The sequence below is a fragment of the Eleutherodactylus coqui genome, chromosome 10 (genome assembly GCF_035609145.1).
Source record: "Eleutherodactylus coqui strain aEleCoq1 chromosome 10, aEleCoq1.hap1, whole genome shotgun sequence".
Classification (NCBI taxonomy): Eukaryota; Metazoa; Chordata; class Amphibia; order Anura; family Eleutherodactylidae; genus Eleutherodactylus; species Eleutherodactylus coqui.
In genome coordinates, this window is record NC_089846.1 from 4,143,650 (window position 1) to 4,162,782 (window position 19,133).

Genomic DNA, 19,133 nt, shown 5'->3' on the forward strand with positions numbered 1-19,133 from the left:
ATAGCCCCAAGTGTCAGTGTGTCAGTATCCCGTCCCCCAAGTGTCAGCGTGTCATTATCCCGTTCCCCAAGTGTCAGCGTGTCATTATCCCGTCCCCCAAGTGTCAGCGTGTCATTATCCTGTCCCCCAAGTGTCAGCGTGTCATTATCCCGTCCCCCCAGTGTCAGCGTGTCATTATCCCGTCCCCCAAGTGTCAGCGTGTCATTATCCCGTCCCCCCAAGTATCAGCGTGTCATTATCCCATCCCCCAAGTGTCAGCGTGTCATTATCCCGTCCCCCAAGTATCAGCGTGTCATTACCCTGTCCCCCAAGTATCAGCGTGTCATTATCCCGTCCCCCAAGTATCAGCGTGTCATTATCCCGTCCCCCAAGTGTCAGCGTGTCATTATCCCGTCCCCCAAGTATCAGCGTGTCATTATCCCGTCCCCCAAGTGTCGGCGTGTCATTATCCCGTCCCCCAAGTGTCAGCCTGTCATTATCCCGTCCCCCAAGTGTCAGCCTGTCAGTATCCCGTCCCCCAAGTGTCAGCGTGTCAGTATCCCGTCCCCCAAGTGTCAGCGTGTCAGTATCCCGTCCCCCAAGTGTCAGCCTGTCATTATCCCATCCCCAAGTGTCAGCGTGTCATTATCCCGTCCCCCAAGTGTCAGCGTGTCATTATCCCGTCCCCCAAGTGTCAGCGTGTCATTATCCCATCCCCCAGTGTCAGCGTGTCATTATCCCGTCCCCCAAGTATCAGCGTGTCATTATCCCGTCCCCCATGTGTCAGCGTGTCATTATCCCGTCCCCCAAGTATCAGCGTGTCATTATCCCATCCCCCAAGTGTTAGCGGGTCATTATCCCATCCCCCCAAGTGTCAGTGTGTCAGTATCCCGTCCCCCAAGTGTCAGCGTGTCCTTATTCCGTCCCCAAGTGTCAGCGTGTCATTATCCTGTCCCTCAAGTGTCAGCGTGTCATTATCCCGTCCCCCAAGTGTCAGCCTGTCATTATCCTGTCCCCCAAGTATCAGCGTGTCATTATCCCGTCCCCCAAGTGTCAGCCTGTCATTATCCTGTCCCCCAAGTGACAGCGTGTCATTATCCCGTCCCCCAAGTGTCGGCGTGTCATTATCCCGTCCCCCAAGTGTCAGCGTGTCATTATCCCGTCCCCTAAGTGTCAGCCTGTCATTATCCCGTCCCCCAAGTGTCAGCCTGTCATTATCCCGTCCCCCAAGTGTCAGCCTGTCATTATACCGTCCCCCAAGTGTCAGCCTGTCATTATACCGTCCCCCAAGTGTCAGCCTGTCATTATCCCGTCCCCCAAGTGTCAGCGTGTCATTATCCCGTCCCCCAAGTGTCAGCCTGTCATTATCCCGTCCCCCAAGTGTCAGCGTGTCATTATCCCGTCCCCCAAGTGTTAGCGGGTCATTATCCCGTCCCCCAAGTGTCAGCGTGTCATTATCCCGTCCCCCAAGTATCAGCGTGTCATTATCCCGTCCCCCAAGTGTCAGCGTGTCATTATCCCGTCCCCCAAGTATCAGCGTGTCATTATCCCGTCCCCCAAGTGTCAGCGTGTCATTATCCCGTCCCCAAAGTGTCAGCGTGTCATTATCCCGTCCCCCCAAGTGTCAGCGTGTCATTATCCCGTCCCCCCAGTGTCAGCGTGTCATTATCCCGTCCCCCAAGTGTCAGCGTGTCATTATCCCGTCCCCCCAAGTGTCAGCGTGTCATTATCCCGTCCCCCAAGTATCAGCGTGTCATTATCCCATCCCCCAAGTATCAGCGTGTCATTATCCCGTCCCCCAAGTGTCAGCGTGTCATTATCCTGTCCCCCAAGTGTCAGCGTGTCATTATCCCGTCCCCCCAGTGTCAGCGTGTCATTATCCCGTCCCCCAAGTGTCAGCGTGTCATTATCCCGTCCCCCCAAGTATCAGCGTGTCATTATCCCATCCCCCAAGTGTCAGCGTGTCATTATCCCGTCCCCCAAGTATCAGCGTGTCATTATCCCGTCCCCCAAGTGTCAGCGTCTCATTATCCCGTCCCCCAAGTGTCAGCGTGTCATTATCCCGTCCCCCAAGTGTCAGCCTGTCATTATCCCGTCCCCCCAAGTGTCAGCGTATCATTATCCCGTCCCCCAAGTGTCAGCGTGTCATTATCCCGTCCCCCAAGTGTCAGCCTGTCATTATCCCGTCCCCCCAAGTGTCAGCGTCTCATTATCCCGTCCCCCCAAGTGTCAGCGTGTCATTATCCCGTCCCCCAAGTATCAGCGTGTCATTATCCCGTCCCCCCAAGTGTCAGCGTGTCATTATCCCGTCCCCCAAGTGTCAGCCTGTCATTATCCCGTCCCCCCAAGTGTCAGCGTGTCATTATCCTGTCCCCCAAGTATCAGCGTGTCATTATCCCGTCCTGCAAGTGATAATATTGTAGCATGACATTTTAATTCCTGTAATCTGTTGTATTTGGGCAAGAAACGTTCTAGAAAGTAGATTGCAACTTCAAATTTCAAAACTTTCCCTTTCCTGTTGACATGAGCAATAATCACCTCCTCACATCTAAGACTAACAGGAAATGTTGATGCTCTATTGTCTGTGAATCTTCCATATGTTGGAGAATAACTGCTCATATCTATCTATCTATCTCCTATCTATCTATCTATCTATCTATCTATCTATCTCCTATCTATCTATCTATCTCCTATCTATCTATCTATCTATCTCCTATCTATCTATCTATCTATCTATCTATCTATCTATCTCCTATCTATCTATCTATCTCCTATCTATCTATCTATCTATCTATCTCCTATCTATCTATCTATCTATCTCCTATCTATCTATCTATCTATCTATCTATCTATCTATCTATCTATCTCCTATCTATCTCCTATCTATCTATCTATCTATCTATCTATCTATCTATCCATCTCCTATCTATCTATCTATCTATCTATCTATCTATCTATCTATCTATCTATCTATCTATCTATCTATCTCCTATCTATCTATCTATCTAATATCTGTCTGTCTATCTATTTCTATATCATATCTCTGTATCTATCTATCTCATATCTATCTATCTATCTATCTCCTATCTATCTATCTATCTATCTATCTATCTATCTATCTATCTATCTATCTATCTATCTCATATCTATCTCCTATCTATCTCCTATCTATCTATCTATCTATCCATCTCCTATCTATCTATCTATCTAATATCTATCTATCTATCTATCTATCTAATATCTGTCTGTCTATCTATTTCTATATCATATCTCTGTATCTATCTATCTATGTATGCCATATCTATCTATCTATCTATCTATCTATCTCCTATCTATCTATCTATCTATCTATCTATCTATCTATCTATCTATCTATCTATCTATCTATCTATCTATCTATCTATCTATCTATCTATCTATTTATCTCCTATCTATCTATCTATCATCTATCTCATATCTATCTATCTATTTATTAGTATTTTTATAATTGATTGTATGATGGTACGGTATAGCTTGGTGCGGTGACATTTGCCGATATATAACGTATTTTTGGCCGGCGGTCCTGAACTACGAATTGTTTCCCTAGAGGTAATAATGTGCCCGTCTGCCATGCCAGGAATGTCTTCCAATCATTGGCTATTTCATTACCTAATGTAACTTCCAATGATAAGTTATCGCAGGGTCGCCCAGTCCTCCTTGGAATAATTCATCAGTGCCTGCGTCCTCTTCTGTATATGCCCTATGTACTTTTTCTGCTGATGCAGCAGAGCTGAATTTGTCATTTGGCCCAGTTTGTGGCATATCCTTACTCTATGTGCTTTTACACAGGACTGCATCACAGAGTGGACTAAACGAGCTCTGCTACATCTGTAGCTGTATTCTGTGCAGCCCATGAATGGTGTGCGCTGCAGTACAGCCCTGTGCTTGTTCTGGAAGGGGGTGCCTATATAAAGAGCCAGTGTCTGCACCCCCATCCCCCAAGTTAGCAGCTGCAGGGATACATATAGGTAGAGGATGAATGAGAAGGGGATGGCCCTGGGAGGGCTGAGGGTGGGCCCTGAGCTACTGCAACCCACTGGGCTTGTGCTAAGTGATTGAGAGAAACAGGAGCAGCCTGCATCACTGCAGAGCCCACTGCAGAGCGAGGATCAGCACTGCAAGCAGCGGGTAGGTCCATCCTGGCATCTGCTGGGCATATAGTCTGCAGCTTATGGATGGGGAGGGGGGGGGGGGTGACTCCTTATTGCATCTGCCTTGCATCAGGGATGAGGTCTTTGTGCAATGACATCCACCGCCTTGTATATGACCACCCATCTTGGATTTATCATCCTCCCCCTCTAGGAGACGTTCATGACATGACAACCCATACAAATCCCATGTTTCTCCCTGGAAACTTCCCATTTTTGCAATCGGATTACTACGGGATAAGAGAAGGATCCTGGACGACATCCTGCAGCCGCCGCTAAGGCATCTCCATCCCCGGCGCTGCAGCCTCATCCAAGTGGCGCTGATTGACAGCTGGTATTATATACGCTTTTCTTGTGCCATCTCATCAGCATGCAGATAGGGTGACCCTATGGGGTGTATGTGGGGTTTTGTGTAAGCCTGGAGGGGACAGGCGCTGGGGGCGGGGGCAGCGCTGACAGCGCCAGCATCTAATCTGCCTTTCAGATAACCTTTGCAGAATGTGGCCTCCCAAAATGCTGTGACAAAGCTGGCAGCACCCAGAGGGGTCGCGTCCACCCCGTATCCTGCTGTATACCCTGCTGCTGGAGGGGGACCACAGTGCAGCCATGGCAAGGAGGTGTGTGGCCCCCATAAAGTGCTGGCACGTCTCCTCGGAGCCTTCCAATATGGACGTTGCTTTCATGTTTGCTCGCTTACTGATGACAGACATGGAGGATGCCGGGGGATCTCGTTCTATACGTGGACCGGGCCGTAAGACCCCGGGATGCTTCACAGAGCTCAGACGGGATACCAAGGGTTAATTCTCGATGCTCGCAATCGGTTTGCGATATCGTATCTCACTTTGTCGATGGTCGCCGCCAAGGAAATATCGCTAACAGTCAGAATTTCACTGCGCATCCGATGAAGCTTTTGTGTATAACGGTTATTGGGGTATTCGCAGCGGTCTGCGGAGCTTGCAATCCGATTTCATGCAGCCTGAAGCTGCCGCTAATCTTGGGTCCCATGACCTCTGCAAACCCAGAAGCGACTGGATATAGGCATAAGCGGCGCCAGAGGTGTTTGGCAGCTGCTTATCTCCCGTGGAAATAACGGGCATATTTGGCAGAGCTGAGCGGGCGGTTTATGGGGGAGGCCCGGAGTTGTCAGTCGAGTGATCATTCGCCCAGATCTAGGGCCTGTTGTGGTAGTCGGTGGACCGTGGAGCCATGTGCTGCCCACCACTGGGCCCTCTGTGGCACCGTGATTGGCACGGTGTATCCTGTATCCCCGCAGGCCCAGTACGCTTCTCCTCCTGTTATGTATATGGCGCCAACATATTCGGCAGCGCCGTACAAGTCTCAGAATCATTCTCATCGCTCGCTGTTCCCGTCGGGACTAAAGGCACCTTTACACGGGCGAATACCGCCTGAATCCTCTCAGCTGATAACCGCCCCGTGTACAGACGGCCGCTGAGTGAGAAGTCACCCATTTGTTGGAGTCTCTTGGGTTTTAGAAGAACTAAAAACGAAGCGACTGTCGGCCGTGTGACCAGAAGCCGCTAAATCTACGAACGACTCCTGTTTACCGTGAATGGAGACGGCTGGCGCGATCCGTGGCGCGCTCCGCCTCCAGTCACTTGTAACGCACAGGACTGATAGGCGGTGGCCCGTAGGGCGGTTGTCAGGTGTGAAGATGGCCTTACAGTCCAAACGCCTCATCTCAGATACGCATTGCGGCGATTTCATGTGGAGTGAACTGAGTCACCCTAATATAGGAGGACACTGAAGACCCCACAGGACACCTCAGCAGGTCGGGTTCCCCCAGGAGGGTTTCCAATGAGGCGTGATCCTGCTAGCAAAGGGCACCAGGACCAGTGAGAAGGGGCGCGTATGCTCTGCGCAATTCTTGCGTCTGAATGTGGACAGCCATATTGTGTGCAGGATGGGACGTCCAGCATCAGGGATGAGGGCTGCTGGGAGAAGGGCTACAAAGCCCTGAAAATATCATTTACTGACAAACACAGTTATTCACAAATTGGCGCACAATTCTGGAGCCGCAGGAGGTGCAAAATGATACAATCTGGAGAAAGCAGGAATAGCAGTGTGATGGCCGCCCGCCAGCGCGAGGGAAGATGAAGGCCATCTGACATTCACTTCTATTTTACGCATTGTATTTTATAAATAAAGTTTATTGAGACAAGCCCTGAGGAGGGAAAAGCAGCCAATCAGAAATCAGCCTTCATCCTCTCAGCACTAGATAGAAAGTGAAAGCTGAGCTGTGATTGGTTGCTAGGGACAGCGAGGCCCTGAGAGACAGGACACTTGAGGCCTCGTCTGCGCAGCGCGCCTTTCACTAAACTTTATTCATAAGAGAAATGGATAATTCCTGAAGTGAGTGCTGGAATTTGAGTGGTTGCTATAGGCAACGGCTCCATTTTATGTCTGCACTAGGTTTTTAATATAGAAGGCCTTGATTGGTTGAGAGAAAAAGAGAAGTTTGTTAGGAGACGGAGGAGGTGACGTTTAAAAGTGCAAGATGGTAGCGGCCCCTCTGATCCGTCAGCATGTATGGTGCCGGCGCTGTAACCCCTAGCAACAGATGTTGGCACATCGCAATTACAAGTAGCGTATGGTGGGGGCTGTTGCCATTGTGGTGCCTATTTTGCACAAGGACCAATCATCAGAGAGGCCGCATGCCTGTACACAGCGCTCCTGCGGTCAGTTACAATTTGCGTCACGATGGATGTCTGAGCTCGCGTCTGCGCCGTCTATTAGCCGTGCGCCAATTCCAATTCTGCCTTTGTAGTTGTCACTATAGGTTTTCTATCACGAAACGCGTTCGCCTATTCCAGACGTCATCTCACGCTCACATCCATGGTAAGAATTCCGTATTGGCGCTGAATAGACTGATTTACGGAAAAGACAACCACATGGGAGCTGTAAGCTGATTGGTTGGCACGGTTTACCAAATATGCCCTTAAAGTGTTGAGAAGCAGTTTGATTAGTCACGCTCCTTCCTGTTATACGACTGAGGAAAAATGCTCCATTGTCCGAGACGTAACAATCATCCGAGCGGACCGCCGATACCAAATCTATTTCCAGAAAAAGAAGAGAAAATATTTGTCGCTATCGCCCCCTCCCCCTCCGCTCCTCCATGTTTCCTACTACAGCTGTGTAATCTATTGTTTCCCCATCGTCCTATTGTCTGGGTATATACCGCGCCGGCTGCCAGGGGGGCTGATATATAGAGGGTTGTCAAGGGAGACCGTGAAGCGTATCACGCCATACTTGGAACAGGCGGATTGAAATATCGTAAATTTGTATTCATGGCCACGTGCAGCACGAAATGGGGCACAAAGACCATAAAATTCCAATTCACTTGGTGAATACGAGCGGCGGCTGATCAGACGTTTATCGCCCTCGCGGCGTTTCATGTGTCACTTATACATTCCATACCTTATTGAAACGAATGAGGACAAATCACGGAACGCTGCGCCATTCTAGATTACCAGACGTTACTCATATACAGTACGGAAATTATGTCCTTATCCGTTTACGCCATTCCATTGCAGCAAAATGGTGGCCGGAGGTCCCTGCTGCGGGACTTTGTTGGTGCTGGTAAGTCAATACCGCAGCTGGAAAACCACAAGTCCCGGGACAGGGACAGGCATGAGCTGGCGTAGCACTACAACTCCCAGCATGCACCTCTGCCAGCTCTGGCCGCGGGCTCGGATAGTTAAGGCTTTTGGGTTTATATTTCTTCTTATCTATCAAAAATGACGTCGCTGAGTGTTGTGATGGTAGAGGCCAGATTTAAAGGGCCAGTAACCCTAAAGTGGTCGGCTTATAATAGTACAGCGATGTTATAGGAGGGTGATAGCAGTTACACGTAAGGACATGAAGTAGCAGCCGTGGCAGGAGGGATTTATCTGTACGTCCTGTCCATTGAAGGACACTACAGTCATATAAATGGCTGATAACAGGAAGCAATAGATTGCCTGCAACTGTACAGCCCTTTTAAGCATTTTTGCTGACCTTGCCACAAAAGATGGCGGCACATTTAGGTGTTTTCATAGCATGGTACTGTTGACATTTATGTCCCAGCGTGGCCCGCGTTATTGTCACTGTTCCGGTAACCTGAGCCGTGTAACGGATCGCGATGCACCCGACGCCAAAGCAGTGAATTATTGATTCTTTTTTCTTTTGGAATACTTTTTTTTTTAATGTATGAGAAAGCGAGAAAAAAGCGCAACAGAAAATCCTGCAGGAGCGACGACCCCCGGCGTGGAGCGCCCCGCCGCCCGCCATACTCCTCCACTAAGTGTCCTGAGAGCAAAGACCTTACTAGGCCACTTGATACTGCGATCTACACCATACGAACCAGCAGCATCGCCCGTCTGTGTAGCAGCGCTAGCTGGGATGTGGGTGGGGCTAAGGGCTCGTTCACATTGGCGTTTGCATTGTTCCGTATATGCTGGACACCAGCGACATTGGGCAGACCCGTTGACTACGCTGGGGTCCGTCCCGCTTCCTGTAGCGCCCAGCAACTTACCGGAGACAAGAGCGGGTTGGTTTCTCCAATAATTTAACAAAATCTGCGACTGAAGCCGCGAAAGGAACGCTGAACGGACAAGCAGTGTTGTCATGGGGGCAGTGGAGCTGTGCCTTAAGGTACCTTTATACGGTGCGACTGTCGGGGGCATTAGCGCCATACCAGCTTTTACACAGGAGCGGTAGTCACTCTTGTGATTGGCGGCGCGGCAGGCCGGGGACGGTTCTGGGCGCCGTCTCTATTTACAGTAAACAGGAGTTGTTCATAGATTGAGCCTCCCGTTTACACGAAGTGCGAAGCCGCGCAGCATCAGTGAGCTGAAACACAACGCGAGCGACTACTGAGCGACTTCCCCCTCAGTGCCCTGTCGGGGGCTGCGTGGCACTGGCTGGCATGTGCGCGAAATCGCTCGACTATCAGCCCATGTGAAGATGCTGTACCCAGCATAATGGGAACGCTGGGCATCCAGAGCGCTGTATTTACACGGGCGAGCGCGACATTGCGGCATATTTGTGAGAATCACATTATTTCAATAGTAGAAAATGTGGGGAAAAAATCACACTGGCATGAAAATCGTATCGCAAAGTCCAAGCTCACCCGTAGGGAATAACGGGCGCCTTTTCTGCGGAGTGACGGGACACACTACGACTTTCTTCCCTGCAGCATCACGGCAAAAGCGAATCACGTGTGAACGGACGCATTGCAGATAACGGCTTGTGCTTCCATGCGTGTTTTCTGCACCCTGGAGCTCGCATGATAAAGTCACCCGTGTAAAAATATGCTAAAGGGCGAAAACAGACGGCCGGAGCCGCCAATGCGATCGCCGTATGGAGAATAGTTGCGCCTGGACAAGGGAACTTTTTTTCCCTTCGCCGGTCATTCAAACTCCACATCAGAGCGCAGTAAAGATAGCGGCCGGCTGATATTCCCCGCACGCGGTATTATAGGGCGATCCTCCCTGCACGCGGTATTATAGGGCGATCCTCTCTGCACGCGGTATTATAGGGCGATCCTCCCCGCACACGGTATTATAGGGCGATCCTCCCCGCACGCGGTATTATAGGGCGATCCTCCCCGCACGCGGTATTATAGGGCGATCCTCCCCGCACGCTGTATTATAGGGCGATCCTCTCTGCACGCAGTATTATAGGGCCATCCTCCCCGCACGCGGTATTATAGGGCCATCCTCCCCGCACGCGGTATTATAGGGCGATCCTCTCTGCACGCGGTATTATAGGGCGATACTCCCCGCACACGGTATTATAGGGCGATCCTCTCTGCACGCGGTATTATAGGGCCATCCTCCCCGCATGTGGTATTATAGGGCGATACTCCCCGCACACGGTATTATAGGGCGATCCTCCCCGCACGCGGTATTATAGGGCGATCCTCTCTGCACACGGTATTATAGGGCGATCCTCCCCGCACACGGTATTATAGGGCGATCCTCCTCGCACGCGGTATTATAGGGCGATCCTCCCCGCACGCGGTATTATAGGGCGATCCTCCCCGCACGCTGTATTATAGGGCGATTCTCTCTGCACGCAGTATTATAGGGCCATCCTCCCCGCACGCGGTATTATAGGGCCATCCTCCCCGCACGCGGTATTATAGGGCGATCCTCTCTGCACGCGGTATTATAGGGCGATACTCCCCGCACGCGGTATTATAGGGCGATCCTCTCTGCACGCAGTATTATAGGGCGATCCTCCCCGCACGCGGTATTATAGGGCCATCCTCCCCGCACGCGGTATTATAGGGCCATCCTCCCCGCACGCGGTATTATAGGGCGATCCTCCCCGCACGCAGTATTATAGGGCGATCCTCCCCGCACACGGTATTATAGGGCCATCCTCCCCGCACGCGGTATTATAGGGCCATCCTCCCCGCACGCAGTATTATAGGGCGATCCTCTTCGCACACAGTATTATAGGGCGATCCTCCCCGCATGCAGTATTATAGGGCGATCCTCCCCGCACACAGTATTATAGGGCGATCCTCCCTGCACGCGGTATTATAGGGCCATCCTCCCCGCACACAGTATTATAGGGCGATCCTCCCCGCACGCAGTATTATAGGGCGATCCTCCCCGCACACAGTATTATAGGGCGATCCTCCCCGCACACAGTATTATAGGGCGATCCTCCCCGCACGCAGTATTATAGGGCGATCCTCCCCACATGCAATATTATAGGGCCATCCTCCTCGCACGCGGTATTATAGGGCCATCCTCCCCGCACGTGGTATTATAGGGCGATCCTCCCCACACATGGTATGATAGGGCGATACTCCTCGCACGCAGCATTATAGGGCGATCCTTCCCGCACGCGGTATTATACGGCGATCCTCCCCGCACGTGGTATTATAGGGCGATCCTCCCCACACGCGGTATTATAGGGCGATCCTCCCCACACGCGGTATTATAGGGCGATCCTCCCCGCACGTGGTATTATAGGGCGATCCTCCCCGCACGCGGTATTATAGGGCGATCCTCCCCGCATGCGGTATTATGGGGCGATCCTCCCCGCACGCGGTATTATAGGGCGATCCTCCCCGCACGCGGTATTATGGGGCGATCCTCCCCGCACGCGGTATTATGGAGCGATCCTCCCCGCACGCGGTATTATGGGGCGATCCTCCCCGCACGCGGTATTATAGGGCGATCCTCCCCGCACGCGGTATTATGGGGCGATCCTCCCCGCACGCGGTATTATGGGGCGATCCTCCCCGCATGCGGTATTATAGGGCGATCCTCCTCGCACATAGTATTATAAGGCGATCCTTCCCGCATGCAGTCTTATAGGGCGATCCTCCCTGCACGCGGTATTATATGGCGATCCTCCCCGCATGCGGTATTATGGGGCGATCCTCCCCGCATGCGGTATTATAGGGCGATCCTCCCCACACGCGGTATTATAGGGCGATCCTCCCGCACCCGGTATTATAGTGCGATCCTCCCTGCACGCGGTATTATATGGCGATCCTCCCCGCATGCGGTATTATGGGGCGATCCTCCCCGCATGCGGTATTATAGGGCGATCCTCCCCGCATGCGGTATTATAGGGCGATCCTCCCCGCACGCGGTATTATAGGGCGATCCTCCCGCACCCGGTATTATAGGGCGATCCTCCCTGCACGCGGTATTATATGGCGATCCTCCCCGCATGCGGTATTATGGGGCGATCCTCCCCGCATGCGGTATTATAGGGCGATCCTCCCCACACGCGGTATTATAGGGCGATCCTCCCGCACCCGGTATTATATGGCGATCCTCCCCGCACACGGTATTATAGGGCGATCCTCCCCGCACGCGGTATTATAGGGCGATCCTCCCTGCACGCGGTATTATAGGGCGATCCTCTCTGCACGCGGTATTATAGGGCGATCCTCCCCGCACACGGTATTATAGGGCGATCCTCCCCGCACGCGGTATTATAGGGCGATCCTCCCCGCACGCGGTATTATAGGGCGATCCTCCCCGCACGCGGTATTATAGGGCGATCCTCCCCGCACGCTGTATTATAGGGCGATCCTCTCTGCACGCAGTATTATAGGGCCATCCTCCCCGCACGCGGTATTATAGGGCCATCCTCCCCGCACGCGGTATTATAGGGCGATCCTCTCTGCACGCGGTATTATAGGGCGATACTCCCCGCACACGGTATTATAGGGCGATCCTCTCTGCACGCGGTATTATAGGGCCATCCTCCCCGCATGTGGTATTATAGGGCGATACTCCCCGCACACGGTATTATAGGGCGATCCTCCCCGCACGCGGTATTATAGGGCGATCCTCTCTGCACACGGTATTATAGGGCGATCCTCCCCGCACACGGTATTATAGGGCGATCCTCCTCGCACGCGGTATTATAGGGCGATCCTCCCCGCACGCGGTATTATAGGGCGATCCTCCCCGCACGCTGTATTATAGGGCGATTCTCTCTGCACGCAGTATTATAGGGCCATCCTCCCCGCACGCGGTATTATAGGGCCATCCTCCCCGCACGCGGTATTATAGGGCGATCCTCTCTGCACGCGGTATTATAGGGCGATACTCCCCGCACGCGGTATTATAGGGCGATCCTCTCTGCACGCAGTATTATAGGGCGATCCTCCCCGCACGCGGTATTATAGGGCCATCCTCCCCGCACGCGGTATTATAGGGCCATCCTCCCCGCACGCGGTATTATAGGGCGATCCTCCCCGCACGCAGTATTATAGGGCGATCCTCCCCGCACACGGTATTATAGGGCCATCCTCCCCGCACGCGGTATTATAGGGCCATCCTCCCCGCACGCGGTATTATAGGGCGATCCTCCCCGCACGCAGTATTATAGGGCCATCCTCTTCGCACAAGGTATTATAGGGCCATCCTCCCCGCACACAGTATTATAGGGCGATCCTCCCCGCACGCAGTATTATAGGGCGATCCTCCCCGCACACAGTATTATAGGGCGATCCTCCCCGCACACAGTATTATAGGGCGATCCTCCCCGCACGCAGTATTATAGGGCGATCCTCCCCGCATGCAATATTATAGGGCCATCCTCCTCGCACGTGGTATTATAGGGCGATCCTCCCCACACATGGTATGATAGGGCGATACTCCTCGCACGCAGCATTATAGGGCGATCCTTCCCGCACGCGGTATTATACGGCGATCCTCCCCGCACGTGGTATTATAGGGCGATCCTCCCCACACGCGGTATTATAGGGCGATCCTCCCCACACGCGGTATTATAGGGCGATCCTCCCCGCACGTGGTATTATAGGGCGATCCTCCCCGCACGCGGTATTATAGGGCGATCCTCCCCGCATGCGGTATTATGGGGCGATCCTCCCCGCACGCGGTATTATAGGGCGATCCTCCCCGCACGTGGTATTATAGGGCGATCCTCCCCACACATGGTATGATAGGGCGATACTCCTCGCACGCAGCATTATAGGGCGATCCTTCCCGCACGCGGTATTATACGGCGATCCTCCCCGCACGTGGTATTATAGGGCGATCCTCCCCACACGCGGTATTATAGGGCGATCCTCCCCACACGCGGTATTATAGGGCGATCCTCCCCGCACGTGGTATTATAGGGCGATCCTCCCCGCACGCGGTATTATAGGGCGATCCTCCCCGCATGCGGTATTATGGGGCGATCCTCCCCGCACGCGGTATTATAGGGCGATCCTCCCCGCACGCGGTATTATGGGGCGATCCTCCCCGCACGCGGTATTATGGGGCGATCCTCCCCGCACGCGGTATTATCGGGCGATCCTCCCCGCACGCGGTATTATAGGGCGATCCTCCCCGCACGCGGTATTATGGGGCGATCCTCCCCGCACGCGGTATTATGGGGCGATCCTCCCCGCATGCGGTATTATAGGGCGATCCTCCTCGCACATAGTATTATAAGGCGATCCTTCCCGCATGCAGTCTTATAGGGCGATCCTCCCTGCACGCGGTATTATATGGCGATCCTCCCCGCATGCGGTATTATGGGGCGATCCTCCCCGCATGCGGTATTATAGGGCGATCCTCCCCACACGCGGTATTATAGGGCGATCCTCCCGCACCCGGTATTATAGTGCGATCCTCCCTGCACGCGGTATTATATGGCGATCCTCCCCGCATGCGGTATTATGGGGCGATCCTCCCCGCATGCGGTATTATAGGGCGATCCTCCCCGCATGCGGTATTATAGGGCGATCCTCCCCGCACGCGGTATTATAGGGCGATCCTCCCGCACCCGGTATTATAGGGCGATCCTCCCTGCACGCGGTATTATATGGCGATCCTCCCCGCATGCGGTATTATGGGGCGATCCTCCCCGCATGCGGTATTATAGGGCGATCCTCCCCACACGCGGTATTATAGGGCGATCCTCCCGCACCCGGTATTATATGGCGATCCTCCCCGCACACGGTATTATAGGGCGATCCTCCCCGCACGCGGTATTATAGGGCGATCCTCCCTGCACGCGGTATTATAGGGCGATCCTCTCTGCACGCGGTATTATAGGGCGATCCTCCCCGCACACGGTATTATAGGGCGATCCTCCCCGCACGCGGTATTATAGGGCGATCCTCCCCGCACGCGGTATTATAGGGCGATCCTCCCCGCACGCGGTATTATAGGGCGATCCTCCCCGCACGCTGTATTATAGGGCGATCCTCTCTGCACGCAGTATTATAGGGCCATCCTCCCCGCACGCGGTATTATAGGGCCATCCTCCCCGCACGCGGTATTATAGGGCGATCCTCTCTGCACGCGGTATTATAGGGCGATACTCCCCGCACACGGTATTATAGGGCGATCCTCTCTGCACGCGGTATTATAGGGCCATCCTCCCCGCATGTGGTATTATAGGGCGATACTCCCCGCACACGGTATTATAGGGCGATCCTCCCCGCACGCGGTATTATAGGGCGATCCTCTCTGCACACGGTATTATAGGGCGATCCTCCCCGCACACGGTATTATAGGGCGATCCTCCTCGCACGCGGTATTATAGGGCGATCCTCCCCGCACGCGGTATTATAGGGCGATCCTCCCCGCACGCTGTATTATAGGGCGATTCTCTCTGCACGCAGTATTATAGGGCCATCCTCCCCGCACGCGGTATTATAGGGCCATCCTCCCCGCACGCGGTATTATAGGGCGATCCTCTCTGCACGCGGTATTATAGGGCGATACTCCCCGCACGCGGTATTATAGGGCGATCCTCTCTGCACGCAGTATTATAGGGCGATCCTCCCCGCACGCGGTATTATAGGGCCATCCTCCCCGCACGCGGTATTATAGGGCCATCCTCCCCGCACGCGGTATTATAGGGCGATCCTCCCCGCACGCAGTATTATAGGGCGATCCTCCCCGCACACGGTATTATAGGGCCATCCTCCCCGCACGCGGTATTATAGGGCCATCCTCCCCGCACGCGGTATTATAGGGCGATCCTCCCCGCACGCAGTATTATAGGGCGATCCTCCCCGCACACGGTATTATAGGGCCATCCTCCCCGCACGCGGTATTATAGGGCCATCCTCCCCGCACGCGGTATTATAGGGCGATCCTCCCCGCACGTGGTATTATAGGGCGATCCTCCCCACACATGGTATGATAGGGCGATACTCCTCGCACGCAGCATTATAGGGCGATCCTTCCCGCACGCGGTATTATACGGCGATCCTCCCCGCACGTGGTATTATAGGGCGATCCTCCCCACACGCGGTATTATAGGGCGATCCTCCCCACACGCGGTATTATAGGGCGATCCTCCCCGCACGTGGTATTATAGGGCGATCCTCCCCGCACGCGGTATTATAGGGCGATCCTCCCCGCATGCGGTATTATGGGGCGATCCTCCCCGCACGCGGTATTATAGGGCGATCCTCCCCGCACGCGGTATTATGGGGCGATCCTCCCCGCACGCGGTATTATGGAGCGATCCTCCCCGCACGCGGTATTATGGGGCGATCCTCCCCGCACGCGGTATTATAGGGCGATCCTCCCCGCACGCGGTATTATGGGGCGATCCTCCCCGCACGCGGTATTATGGGGCGATCCTCCCCGCATGCGGTATTATAGGGCGATCCTCCTCGCACATAGTATTATAAGGCGATCCTTCCCGCATGCAGTCTTATAGGGCGATCCTCCCTGCACGCGGTATTATATGGCGATCCTCCCCGCATGCGGTATTATGGGGCGATCCTCCCCGCATGCGGTATTATAGGGCGATCCTCCCCACACGCGGTATTATAGGGCGATCCTCCCGCACCCGGTATTATAGTGCGATCCTCCCTGCACGCGGTATTATATGGCGATCCTCCCCGCATGCGGTATTATGGGGCGATCCTCCCCGCATGCGGTATTATAGGGCGATCCTCCCCGCATGCGGTATTATAGGGCGATCCTCCCCGCACGCGGTATTATAGGGCGATCCTCCCGCACCCGGTATTATAGGGCGATCCTCCCTGCACGCGGTATTATATGGCGATCCTCCCCGCATGCGGTATTATGGGGCGATCCTCCCCGCATGCGGTATTATAGGGCGATCCTCCCCACACGCGGTATTATAGGGCGATCCTCCCGCACCCGGTATTATATGGCGATCCTCCCCGCACACGGTATTATAGGGCGATCCTCCCCGCACGCGGTATTATAGGGCGATCCTCCCTGCACGCGGTATTATAGGGCGATCCTCTCTGCACGCGGTATTATAGGGCGATCCTCCCCGCACACGGTATTATAGGGCGATCCTCCCCGCACGCGGTATTATAGGGCGATCCTCCCCGCACGCGGTATTATAGGGCGATCCTCCCCGCACGCGGTATTATAGGGCGATCCTCCCCGCACGCTGTATTATAGGGCGATCCTCTCTGCACGCAGTATTATAGGGCCATCCTCCCCGCACGCGGTATTATAGGGCCATCCTCCCCGCACGCGGTATTATAGGGCGATCCTCTCTGCACGCGGTATTATAGGGCGATACTCCCCGCACACGGTATTATAGGGCGATCCTCTCTGCACGCGGTATTATAGGGCCATCCTCCCCGCATGTGGTATTATAGGGCGATACTCCCCGCACACGGTATTATAGGGCGATCCTCCCCGCACGCGGTATTATAGGGCGATCCTCTCTGCACACGGTATTATAGGGCGATCCTCCCCGCACACGGTATTATAGGGCGATCCTCCTCGCACGCGGTATTATAGGGCGATCCTCCCCGCACGCGGTATTATAGGGCGATCCTCCCCGCACGCTGTATTATAGGGCGATTCTCTCTGCACGCAGTATTATAGGGCCATCCTCCCCGCACGCGGTATTATAGGGCCATCCTCCCCGCACGCGGTATTATAGGGCGATCCTCTCTGCACGCGGTATTATAGGGCGATACTCCCCGCACGCGGTATTATAGGGCGATCCTCTCTGCACGCAGTATTATAGGGCGATCCTCCCCGCACGCGGTATTATAGGGCCATCCTCCCCGCACGCGGTATTATAGGGCCATCCTCCCCGCACGCGGTATTATAGGGCGATCCTCCCCGCACGCAGTATTATAGGGCGATCCTCCCCGCACACGGTATTATAGGGCCATCCTCCCCGCACGCGGTATTATAGGGCCATCCTCCCCGCACGCGGTATTATAGGGCGATCCTCCCCGCACGCAGTATTATAGGGCCATCCTCTTCGCACAAGGTATTATAGGGCCATCCTCCCCGCACACAGTATTATAGGGCGATCCTCCCCGCACGCAGTATTATAGGGCGATCCTCCCCGCACACAGTATTATAGGGCGATCCTCCCCGCACACAGTATTATAGGGCGATCCTCCCCGCACGCAGTATTATAGGGCGATCCTCCCCGCATGCAATATTATAGGGCCATCCTCCTCGCACGTGGTATTATAGGGCGATCCTCCCCACACATGGTATGATAGGGCGATACTCCTCGCACGCAGCATTATAGGGCGATCCTTCCCGCACGCGGTATTATACGGCGATCCTCCCCGCACGTGGTATTATAGGGCGATCCTCCCCACACGCGGTATTATAGGGCGATCCTCCCCACACGCGGTATTATAGGGCGATCCTCCCCGCACGTGGTATTATAGGGCGATCCTCCCCGCACGCGGTATTATAGGGCGATCCTCCCCGCATGCGGTATTATGGGGCGATCCTCCCCGCACGCGGTATTATAGGGCGATCCTCCCCGCACGTGGTATTATAGGGCGATCCTCCCCACACATGGTATGATAGGGCGATACTCCTCGCACGCAGCATTATAGGGCGATCCTTCCCGCACGCGGTATTATACGGCGATCCTCCCCGCACGTGGTATTATAGGGCGATCCTCCCCACACGCGGTATTATAGGGCGATCCTCCCCACACGCGGTATTATAGGGCGATCCTCCCCGCACGTGGTATTATAGGGCGATCCTCCCCGCACGCGGTATTATAGGGCGATCCTCCCCGCATGCGGTATTATGGGGCGATCCTCCCCGCACGCGGTATTATAGGGCGATCCTCCCCGCACGCGGTATTATGGGGCGATCCTCCCCGCACGCGGTATTATGGGGCGATCCTCCCCGCACGCGGTATTATCGGGCGATCCTCCCCGCACGCGGTATTATAGGGCGATCCTCCCCGCACGCGGTATTATGGGGCGATCCTCCCCGCACGCGGTATTATGGGGCGATCCTCCCCGCATGCGGTATTATAGGGCGATCCTCCTCGCACATAGTATTATAAGGCGATCCTTCCCGCATGCAGTCTTATAGGGCGATCCTCCCTGCACGCGGTATTATATGGCGATCCTCCCCGCATGCGGTATTATGGGGCGATCCTCCCCGCATGCGGTATTATAGGGCGATCCTCCCCACACGCGGTATTATAGGGCGATCCTCCCGCACCCGGTATTATAGTGCGATCCTCCCTGCA

The 19,133-nt window shown here is 54.3% G+C and overlaps 1 protein-coding gene across 2 annotated transcripts in view; it reads left to right on the plus strand.

Moving 5' to 3' along the window:
- Nucleotides 1–4,084: 4,084 nt before the first annotated feature.
- RNF208 (ring finger protein 208) overlaps nt 4,085–19,133 on the plus strand; it is a 39,259-nt gene continuing 24,210 nt past the window's right edge. Inside the window, exons 1-2 of one of the 2 annotated variants that reach the window (XM_066580027.1) lie at nt 4,085–4,146; nt 4,321–4,500. The gene's annotated coding sequence lies outside the window, so the exon portion shown is untranslated. The remainder of the gene's footprint in view (nt 4,147–4,320; nt 4,501–19,133) is intronic. The other variant, XM_066580028.1, reaches the window with a different exon arrangement.